Source organism: Helicoverpa zea, chromosome 2, assembly GCF_022581195.2.
Source record: "Helicoverpa zea isolate HzStark_Cry1AcR chromosome 2, ilHelZeax1.1, whole genome shotgun sequence".
Taxonomy (NCBI): Eukaryota; Metazoa; Arthropoda; class Insecta; order Lepidoptera; family Noctuidae; genus Helicoverpa; species Helicoverpa zea.
In genome coordinates, this window is record NC_061453.1 from 7,552,362 (window position 1) to 7,564,657 (window position 12,296).

The window sequence follows — 12,296 nt, forward strand, 5'->3', positions numbered from 1 at the left end:
TAGATAGAAACAATTGGGACGTCGACATAAAAGTTAATAAAGCAATAAGGTCAGGCTAGTAAAATCCTCACTGCACGCGCTCACTCGCTTTGACTTCATAAAATTTTTGTTCGCGTCTCCGTTTGAGTGTTTCATATTGAAGTTGCTTTCATAACTGCTCCTTTGTAAATTATTAAGTATTTGAACAATGTTTTTCTTCTAAGAAAAGGAGACTCGACATATTGCTGATGTTATAACGAACCTCGCAATAACAACAAAGAAGAAGGAAAAGTTTTGTTACAAAAATAGGCAATACTAACTATAGTTCGGCCATTCAGAGAATGCGTTCCTGACACGTCGCGATTGAACTGACGACGTAACTACATTCATTGATTATTGATATAATAATGTTGTTTTAATGCTCCTCAATTGTTAAAACGGTAAACAACCAGCAAAAATATTTTTATCGTAACTGCAACGCCATTGCAAAGTTACGTCGTCAGTTCAATCGCGACGTGTCAGGAACGCATTCTCTGAATGGCCGAACTATAATTAGTTTGATGTAAACATGAAACAAAATTGTTTCCTTGTCAATATACTATGTAAATATACAGTATTGTTTCTATTTGTGCACATTCAAGTTAGCATATTATATAAGAAAAATCTCCTACAAGTTGGGTCTAAGAAAGCGAAAGTAATAATAAGTGCTAGTAAGTAAAACATATCCCCTTTCTACAATCTGTACCACCATTAGTTATAAAAATATACAATATGGCACACCAGCTCCATTAACACGTATAATTATAACTAATAAGCGTATAAAGTGCCCTTCATTTACAAACACCGCGATTAGATCTGTCCTTACGTAAATAAGTCGGTGCATATTAATGTGTGCCTATAAATCTGCATAACTCACGGCGACATACATCGAAAGAAAGTGTCAAGAAAGTTTTATTGGGACCATGGTATCGCGGGGAAATTTACGAGGGTGGCTCGAGTTTAGCCGTAAAATGTATTTGTGGGCCGTAAGGTGAACGCCGACGGTGCAGAGAATGGAGTTGTATGATCCGACAGTTCCCCAGAGACTGCAAAAGATTCTCATAATTGTCACCTGAATATCTGTGTTAGTGGAACTCTGTGTTAATAATTAAATTGTGTTATCATAACTCTGAGGATATAGCTGGTTATCTATTTGAACATCCATCTTTTACTACCCAAATTAGTTTGTATAGGATTTGGTATCTTGAGAAAAATAGTGGTACTTACTGGCAACATTTTGAGGACAACGATAAACCAAAAAGTCGAATTAAAAATGTTGCGTGACACATCTTACAACGATCTAACGTTACTTCCTGGTACCTGGCAAACCCAACGGACATACCCCAGGAGCAATATACGCATTTCATTAATTTATTACGGAGGTGCGAGATAGCGGCCATACTGCGTGTGACCGGGGCCCGTCACCTGTAATTACAAACATAAACCTCCACCTCTGTACAAATAGTTTAATGAAAGGGTGTTTAGTTACGTCACCGGTTGTCTGCAGCCCTTGATGAGTTAATACTGACAAATTAAGGAGCAACACAGAGTCACGCAGCGTCCCGTTAATGACGTAGTTTATGAGAAGTCGGGTAGCTTAGGTTAGTAGTAAAGTTTTAAGAATTTGTCCTTTAAGTTTAACATGATCCTCTGTGATTTAACTTGGAAATTATTCAACGTGGTAGGGCTAAATATGGCACCATTTTGTCACCACCAGAATAGTAGGTGTTAGGGTGCGTCCACATCTGGCGAATGTGCCGCGAATGTGCAGCTCGCGAGCCGTTTGCGACCTGCCCGCGAGCTGCGCGCGTGCATTTTTGTTCGTGCGCCGCTTCTGCGCCGCCCGCGCGCAGTTCGCGCGCGACCTAAGCGCCGTACGCGATCAGCGCGCAGGCGGCGCGCGACGTCTGACATCTTCGATAGTACTGAGCCAGTATACGGAACTGTAAGGGCGAGAACTGAGTGCGCGCAGATCGCGAGCCGCTCGCGCGCTCTATACGAGCCTTGCATGAGTTGCGCTAAAGAGGCACACCAAACTATTGCAGTGACTGCACGCGCGCAGCTCGCAGACGGCTCGCAATCGGCTCGCGTGCTGCGCATTCGCGGCACATTCGCCAGATGTGGACGCACCCTTATAGATAATCGTATGAATTTTTGACGAATAAAAGTGTCGACGTAAGCACTAATTCAATTGAAACTAAAATAGACTACTTTTACTATCAATATAAGTATCAAAATGATGATAGCTGTTACAAATTGTTAGAGAGCTTTGAAACTCCATAGTGTTTCCTTAGTACTAGTAATTACAGTTAATCACACGTATTGTTATCGAGGTGATCTTCGAACATTTTTACCCGACTGCCAAAGAAGGAGGGTAATGTTTTTCGAGTGTATGTAAGTATGTATGTATGTCTGTTCCTTTGTGACCTCCTGTAGCCTAAACGGCTTGATGGATTTTGATGTATGAGGTATCGTTAGATTTGTCTTGATTACGGGAGTGTCATAGGATACATTTTATCCTAAAAGTCCCACGGGATATTTTTTCTAAATTTCCCTTTAAAAAAATATGTATGCGGTATCATTAGATTCATTTCAATCACGGGAGTAATAATTAATATAGGATACGTTTTTTCTCAAAATTCCCACGGGAACATGTTAATTCTGCGTCAACGCAAAGCAACTCATGCGTTAGCAAGCAAAAAAAAGATAGGGCGTGGCCTGGCATGCGGCGCGCGGCGCGGTGCGGAGGGGGATATGCTCGAGTATACAGCCCGAATGCGGGCACACGCATAAGGGCACACGTCGTTGACGGTCTTCAGCAGTAATGACTCACCTAATTCTTTTTCTTCTTCACTACCAACAGTCCAGATTGGCGGTAAAGGACATTGTTCAATTTTGGCCTAAGAACCGATGTGAATATAAATTATACTATAATTTTTATTTATTTTTATATTGTTTGAACCATATTTTAGTATTCCACGGACACTTCAAATAAATAAATTCCAAATAAAAAGTAGGGTCACAATTATTGATGCCTTATAAAATGTTTCCGTCAGCCAGTGCTGCCAGTTTCGGAAGTTTTCGGGATTTCGGTAAATACGGATCGAATTGAGAACCTACTTTCCGAAGTCGGTTATTAAAATTAGTTGGTAACACTTTATTCATTTAAATACCTAAACTGACTAGCTAGAAAAAAGCTAGTATTCTGTATAATGTTTTAAGATGGTTTTGAGCGAATCGCGAATTTCTAGCTTGGCATTCGAGTAGGATTATAGTTTTCGTAATTGGCAACACTGGTGTACTTCAGTCAGTTTGCTAGAAGTCAGTTTGATTGGTTTGATTGCTTTGCGACTATCGTTTCTTTTGTGATTTTCTATGCGTTTCATGGTTTTATTCTAACAACTTTGGCTTGATTACGGACTCCGATTAGATTGCGTACTTGGTAGACTCGGCTTTGTGTAAAGAACTGGATTTTACTAGCATTTTCGGATATTGCTCTGTCTGTGATCGAATTTAGTTATATTATAATTACAACAATGGATGCAGAATATAGTATATTGTATAAATTGTGGATCTGCTGGAGGTTCTTTGGTATTAGAAAACGAAGATATACTTCGTTGCATACAACAATGGACTGTTCCCCGTATGGTAAGTGGTCTACGAAAGTGTTTTTCTAATTTTGATAAGAATGTTACTACCTACTTATGTTTTCATAAGCACACAATTTCTCGGTTTTCAAATCAATTGCCACAATTGCAAGTTACTTGATATTTACTAATGATTTTTTGTATTTATTATTACAGGTTGAAGCTCATGACCTTATATGTACGACGTGTTGGTCTGAAGCAGTCGAGCATAATAAGATGCAATGCACTGTTGGACGCAATTGTGTACTTTGTAAGAAGCTCCTACCATCAGGCATACTGTTGCAATTGTATCGTTGGGCGTAGAACAGTGGGCTGTTGTGCCCACATAATGACTATTATCTGGTATTTAAGCTGGGCGAGATACCAAAGCTCAGTTCTTAGATATATTATTGAGAAATATTGATGATTAAAAACCTTTAATTGAATATAAATATTGTTTTTATTGCACATCCTCGAAAACCTCTTTCATTGTTATTGGTAAACCTTACTTTAACTGTTAAATTATTTTGTGTGGTAATGACATTTTTAGTATGGTCTGTGCCTTCTTGGTAATAGACCGCGGGTTCGATTCCCGCCTTATGGCATGTAGATAGCTAGGTAACTGTCTAATATAAAAGTAGTAACAATCATTTAAATAAATAATTCTCCATCGTAATAATATCGATATTTTATGAATTGTGGTGAATGGAACTCTTCCATTTTGGAAACTTATGCGTTTTATCACAAATCCAAAGTGGATTCACTATATATTAAGAAACGTAACGTTGAAAGCAAAAGCGTTTAGGTAGTTGTTTTTCATAAAAATTCTAAGCATTTATGAAAACTAGTCACACGCCCCGTCTTCGCACGGTGGCAATGTAAAACCTTGGTGTAAACCTTCCTCTTGACCTACTCTATCTATTAAAAAAAATCGCACCCAAATCCATTGCGTAGTTTTAAAGATCTAAAGCATTCAAAGGGACAGACAGAAAATGCAACTTTATAAAATGATCATTGTCAAAGAATTATCTTAAACTTGACTATTTACTATCTCTTTTCCTAGTATCTAGTAGAGTAGTCTTTTCCTAGATCTAGAAGAGAACATATAGAGCTGTACATAGTATTGTTGATTTTTTGTATAGTGTAGTTTGATAATACTACTCTGATATTTCACGCAAGCTTGGTTATTTTTTATTTATAACCTCAAAATATTAACTTTTTTCGTAATTATTTTAGTTTCCTGAAGTGTCCGTTCGTGAAAACTTATTTCATAGGATTCCATATAATTTTAAGAGTTTATAGAAGTCACTTTCCATTCGAACGGTTCTTAGGCAGAACATGTATGGAGCCGGAACAATGTCCTTTATGTTGCGGAGTAACATCACTCGTAATCTAAAGCCAAATGTCGTCGAAATAATTTAAAATGGTACTTACATATACATAGTCTTCTACATCTACAACATTTTCGTTAAATAAAAACAGCTAAAAAGTTATAAATAAAAGAATTATTATTAAAAAAACAAAATACCCGACTGCACACTAAAAAAAGAGTAAAACAAGCCCCACAATAATATTTAATTTATAAATATTGATGGAAAGCATCGCAGGCGGGGACCACCTTGACCGCCACCAACGAAAATTCTGCTAAATGGTGCACAACCGAAATGACTATAAATAAGCCTCTGTTGGTCCCCGCCTGCGATGCTTTCCATCAATATTTATAAATTAAATATTATTGTGGGGCTTGTTTTACTCTTTTTTTAGTGTGCAGTCGGGTATTTTGTTTTTTTAATAATAATTCTTTTTTCAGCCATGTTATTTTTATGTCGTTTCTAGAAGTCTGGTCATATGAATTTTGAGTAGATACCGAAGTTTATGGGTCGCTCCAGTAAATCTATCTGGAGCGGTGAGCATGTCGTCATTTTATGACTGTTGACACGATAAAGATATTATTATTGACTTATCAATCATGGTGCAGAGAGCATTCACTTCACACTACATTCTTAAAAGATTCGCAATCCTCTGTCCTGAGGATAAAAACCTTAATCATTGAGGATATAAGTTTTGATAATAACCGAGTGATAGGATAGGTATTATGCTATGAACATGCAAGTTATGACTTTAATGTAGCTGAGAAATAATACGAATGCTCAATGTAGAATTAGCATTAAGTTTGCCACGCTATACATCACAACAGTAATAAGTAGATGGTACATGTACAAACATTCTATCAGAACTCGATATTTGTGTTATAGAAGTAGAACAAATAGGAGGAGCAAGTTTTGAGTCTAACCAGTGAGTGAGTCTGTGAGTCTCGAGAGAGGGAGGGCACTATCCTCCTCTCAAATTATTCATTAACTTAGACGAGCACTCCGTGCGTTCACCGTAACTGTTTGTGTTTGGTTAACGTTATTACCCTCAATTTCAACTGTATTTTTGTTTAAAAATATTTAATTGTTGAGTACTCTTAATTGTGTCGCACATATCAAATCAATGTCCAGAATCTATTACAAAACATAAAACAAGTTTTAATGTGTCCCTCCAATCTGCTGGTTATTCGATAAAGTTTGTTTGTTCGTTTTTGCAGACAGCAGCTGTCCCCACCGGACCCGCAGCCCGCCACAATGGAGCTCATTATCTTGCGCCGGCTCCGACTCGCCCAACTGAAAGGTACCGCGCCCTAATGCCAACTATTTTCACATTACCCGCACACAACGCTTCTATGCAAATGACCCTCACATCAATGAAACTCCGCTCGAAATAAGCCGACGTCACTATTGCTCTATTACGAAATACCTTTCCATTGAGGTTTTTAGCGGCAGACTTTGTAAGTTGCTTCTAAAAATAACGCAATGGATTGTGTAACGACAGTTCGTGTTTGTTGTTAGGTGCTTTGGTAGTAGTGTTCCAGACGTCAGCTGATGCGTGTCGCTGGCGGCCTCTTCAGATCAATAGTTCGGGAATAGACGCTATGCTGTAACATTCTTTAGTCGTCTACAGACATACGCTGTTTTCCTTGCGTAGTAGTTATTTCTAGGATTAATTTCTCTTAATTTAAGGATAATAAATGAGAATAAAAACACACTCAAGATATGTAAGTATTCGTTTTTATTGTTTTGGGACACCGTTTGCGATATTTACTGCCGCGCAAAGAATCAAAATACACAATAGCTCTTATAAAGTTTAGGGCGAACGGCCTCTTCGCCTGTTAGGCAATATTAAGTAGATTAATAAACTTTGTTGGGAAGATCGTTAAAGTAGGATATTATGTAGGACTTTCCCGTTAGTGGGGCGATCGATTCATTAGGCGGACTTAGGGGTCTTTCCATCAGCGCGTCAGGGATTAGCCGAGTATTGCTTCCTTAGCTTACGTCTACTCCGTCTAGGTACGTGGTGACATATCGGATTATCCCGCATTACCGCGCGATCAACTCATAATAAGTATCGAGCATCGAACTCTAGTTAATAGACGCTCAGCACTATTTAAAAAATTAATTAGTTGCGTGATTTATTTACCGGAACAAACATAGTCAAGTATGTATGTCGCATTGCTAATATTGAAACTATTTGAACGTGTCTTCAGAGCGCTACAATATAGGTCAATGGTTGCATTTGACAAATTTATTTGAAGCGACGGAAACCGTTGTGAAGGCATTGAAAGTCTTGCATACGAAACATCGCTACAATTCTATTTCGTTTCCAATTTACATATTCTTCCGAATTCCTTTCAATTCGTTGATCGATGCGAGTTTCACATGTAACTTTACGATTATAGAACTCCATTGATATTGGAATGATTAATCTATCATTTTTTTTGTTTGTACCCTAAAAGGCTCCGAAACTATAGAACTGCTTTGAAAAATGATTTCACTGTTATATAGCTACGTTATTCCCAAGTAACATAGGCTATACTTTATCTGGGTACGGACGGTAGTTCCCACGAGATGCGAGTGAAACCGCGTGAAAACAACAGATAATTTGTATTCTTAGATTCCATTAATAATTGTGTGCACTTATTAGAGGTGCGTCGTTTATCCGAAACTCGGGTCGAGAGCAGGTTACGACGTCGATAAGACACGGTGCCCCTCTATCGATATTGCTTTTTATCGAAAGGTTGGGCCTAACGCCGCACCGCGGTGGCTCTTATGATGTTTACTTATCTGCTTTAAAAGTTATACTGGAAGATTCAAGTAGAGGTCAGTGTGCCTAGAAGATCACTGAAAATTTTCATGACTTTATGCGGATACTAACCTTCTTTTAAATGTTAATTATGTAGTTAGCCTGTATCTATGATTTCAAAACGAGTGCAAAATATTTTACACATTTAAAACATAGTTTTTGGAATTGATTGAACTGATTTTACTCGAAGGCTAAAATCTAAAAACAGAACAAAACAATGCGTTTTGTTAAAATATTTATTAGTGTAAACTATATTGATAAAGTTCATAGTGGTCTACATGAACTAGTGAAGGCTTTTGAGCCTTTTATCTCAAGGAATGAACACGCGAAAGCATTTAAATGCATTCGTAGCGCTAAATATAGCCATTCGTAGGTGCATGCTACGAGCTTGCTACGACGCTACGAGGTGCCGCTACGTGGTACCGCTACGTGCTACGGTGAAATACAACTACGAACAAACAAAAAGTACTATAAACAGATAGGTATACTTGTTTTTAACTTACTGCCGTGATTTTATTGTACTGAAAATTTTCTCACTTACTAGTATAATACGGGTTATATCATCAGATAAACATAGAGATGTAAAATATAGGATCAGTGCAGTTATGAAATCTTTGAACAATTCCCGTCCGGCCGGCGCGCGTGACCGTGCGGCAGTTAGACGTAGATATTATTATTATATTATATATATTTATATTATATTATTAGTAGACGACCTCGATGGCGCAATGGTCATCATGCCGGACCGCCGAACCTGAGGTCCCGGGTTCGATTCCCGGTTCGGTCGACGTTTGTGTGATGAGCATGCTTGTTGGCCGTGGTCTGGGTGTTATGATATGTATTTATAAATATGTATATATGTAGCTATATGTAGTTTATCAGTTGTGTTAGCACCCATAACACAAGTTAATAAATAACTTACCATGGGGCTAACCGACCGTGTGTGAAAAAGGTGTCCCGACATTATTATTATTGATTTTCTCTATACTCGAATAACTGCGAGACTTGATTCTTTCTTCCCCGGTAGGTAAAAAACTCAGTTCTTACGTAACATCTCAACATTGCATTGTGTTTGGTTTGTGCCGTTCGTATGAAAATCACGTCGACCGCATTTTCTACATTATCATTTGGAACTAGGTGTGAGTCAGATAAAAAAGTTTTATGTGGTCTATTTACGAGTGTTTTATGTAAAGCGTCGGTGTTGGATCGCGTGTCGGCTGGCGGGTCGGGCCGCACGACAGCGCGATGCACTGCGCCCGCTGCGCTGCGCTCCACTAATTCATGTTCATACGTCACTGCCTTCGTTATCGCGGTTCCGGTGGCGTGTGCACCAATACCATTTTGTTCAACAATAATCTATGCAAACCGCGAGGTAAACGAACCTCTTTAGCATACTGATACTATTGTAAGTTGCGCCGGAATCATTGGGGTGCTTCTAGTGTCGGCTGATCCACACGATTAAAGCCGTGCTTGCCATCTGTTAAATTCAAAAAAGGAATACACTGAAACAATTGCGTACCCAGTACATCTTTTACTAATTTACATATTTGTTTTCACTCCACCGCGTTCACAGTACAAATGGCGAACGAATTCGCTTTTACCATTGTAATTGATTTCATTTTATCACGTGAAATTTAAATAGAGTAACTTATATATAAATAGTAAACAGAGTCAGGCTCGTTGGCTTTTTCACAAGTTTTGTTAGAGGTCATGAAAGCTATTTAAAAACGAGTTTGATTCAACCTTTTCGATTCTCTTTATCAAGATATTTATGGTGCTGATATAAGAGTTCATTATTATTTAACAGAAAGTGTGTAAACGTGAAAAAAATATAGGTATTCAAATGAAGTTCAGTAAGGTGTATGTAATATATACATAGTACGGCATAAGTCGACACTATTCAGTGGGAAGGGGTTACGTGGTATCTCCGTCGATCGTGAGGATCCTTTGCTCGATGTTCGCTTGTTGTCACGAAGCGACGCTCTGCACACACACATACGTACTGTGTACATGGATTTATATCTATTGTAGCGTGTCACAGTGCGACGTACATACTTCATGTTATAACAGAATGTTTTACACGGATAGTTTACATTTTTCACTTACAATGATATTTGCCAGCTCTTTGTAGTGAGCTGTTTTCATTTTTAAACTTTTTACTACACTTTTTGTCATGTTCAGCACAGGCTATAAAACGATGCAAACTCTTTCAACAGTTTAGTGCTGGATCAAGTTCGTGACGTAATTTGTTTTTGTTCCACAAATTACGAAACTCATATAATGTTGACATATGAATAGCATAGCTTAGTAGTTTATCCTTTTTATTAAAACACGAATGATCCTAATCGCGGGTTAACAGGCGGAAAATTAATTAGAAACGATAAGCGTGTTTGTCGTGATAATTAGTAGTAAAGTCTGCGTGTTAGCGTCAATATTGTAACGTTACTGAGTACATGGGAGAGTGACGCATGTGTTTATCTACTTCTACAAATGTGGCGATGTTATACTGTTTGTACACGGATGAAAGGTTTATCGTATTTAGTAATGAAATTGTTTTTGGTGTATATAATAACATGTCACAAAATGATATTGGTCGTTAATTGATAACATTTTCTACATTGAGTACTTGAACACGATGCAACAACGATCTTCTAATGTAACTTTCTGTTATAACTTTGTCACTACGACTAATCCGCATTCAATATGGATGGCTACGGCTTCACTATTATACAGATATGTACTGATAGTGCTAATGTGAGCAAAGTTGCGATCCTTCTATTGACATTACCAGATCACAATTCTCCAAAGATATCAGATTGCGGACCTAAGTTCAGTAACGATGGAGCTAGTTATAATGAAAAGGGATACTTTTGATTCGGCCTACCTATAGGGCTGATCTATTGAGAATGTTAATAGTTTAATTGAGAATTAAACTTTATCAATCACCTTATTATGTAGAAGTTACTTTGTACAGTCTTCATTTTACATTGAACATTATGCACCAATGTACGTAACTAGTAAGTAGTCCTGACTCTGTCGCAATAGTTCATTACTTAAAATAAACAAAACAAAAGCCCATAAAACATATTCCACGCCCAACATGACACACCACGGTCGATGTAAATGCAATCTTAATAATGCGACACTGCATGTACGAGTGACAAAATTCAATCGACTGTAGTGCAAGTGCCCTCAAACGACTACAGTTAAAGTTACGAAGTCGTATCATCTCGCCGACAAATGTCACTGCCATAGACACTTGTGATTCACTTAGCGAGTACATGGTCGTATGTACGGAGACTAATACTAGCGAACGAACTGAAGAGACTGTTTATTACTTCACGAATGAGTGACGCCGAAATACATAACGCTGGGAAAGTTAAGAGTTTGAGTTCCAAGAGCTATGTTAGTTCGTCGACGCCCTTCTCCAGTTGTTGAGAGCTCTTCACTCCGTTCGCGTTGTTCTGAGTTAAAAATGAAATATAATGGGGTATCTGTTTATAAAGCTACACTCTAGACTGTTATAGAAGTCTTTCGAATGTTTTTCTTTCTTTTTTAAGTGAAAGAAAGTGGTGAAAGAACTTGAAAATGGTAAGGTCATGAGAAATATTCAAGATGTGGCCAAAGTTTTCAATTTTTTTAGAAAAAACTTTGTTCTCCTCTGTGAGATATTAATAAAACGGACCTACTTACGAATTGTGACGCTTGGGAAAATATACGATTTTCCTAAACTATAAACTTTGGTATTTTCGAAAGAAGAAAACTTTACCCCAACCGCTGCTATCGATTAGAATCACTCATTTATCAAAAATAGGCTGCGCCCCATTCTTCCACGATCTGGGCAAAAAGGTTCCATAAATTAAAAGTAATAACTTAGTAGTTCTAATAACTTGGAAAAGTACCAATTTCGGCTAAAACGTGTAAGGCCGCTCAAACTTTTGGCAATCTAAGAATATTTTCAGTCCGACTGAATGGTTCTTCAGTTCGTGGTGGAATGAAATTCGGAATGCTCTTATCAACTTAAAAGACGACACTGTCAAAATGGAACTGGATGTAATATACAGGAATGAATTTTATCCAATGCGCAAACTTTGTCAACTTATATTTTGTCGTATTTTAGTACAAAAAAGAAAAGTTAGTGATATCGAAAGATGTTTATTTTATAACCGATTGTATGGTCACAGTCGTCATAGTAGGCACGGCGGCAACGCAACCCGGTTTACTGACGCGAGCGCTGCTATAAGCGCGTAAGAATAGTAAGTATACATATTTTGCTGATTTTAGGGCGGACAAAAGAATTAAAAAAAAAATTTACTGATGATGCAGATATGTTCTGTTAATGATTCTGGACCACCAGTTTTTTTTGTGCACTGCTTAAAATTCATTCCTGTATATATGTACATAATCTTTAAACTTCTTGTCCAATAACTTGGTAACTTGTTAAGTATAGCCTAACAATTACACGTTCCTAAA

At 37.8% G+C, this 12,296-nt stretch overlaps 2 protein-coding genes across 4 annotated transcripts in view; one reads left to right on the top strand and one right to left on the bottom strand.

The window, feature by feature from the left end:
* LOC124639853 (pseudouridine-metabolizing bifunctional protein C1861.05) overlaps positions 1-12,296 on the bottom strand; it is a 106,725-nt gene that overhangs the window by 33,106 nt on the left and 61,323 nt on the right. The window lies entirely within an intron of this gene.
* LOC124639923 (CD82 antigen-like) overlaps positions 1-12,296 on the top strand; it is a 69,472-nt gene that overhangs the window by 16,373 nt on the left and 40,803 nt on the right. For both annotated transcript variants that reach the window (XM_047177427.1, XM_047177434.1), the window contains exon 2: positions 6,232-6,314. The gene's annotated coding sequence lies outside the window, so the exon portion shown is untranslated. The remainder of the gene's footprint in view (positions 1-6,231; positions 6,315-12,296) is intronic.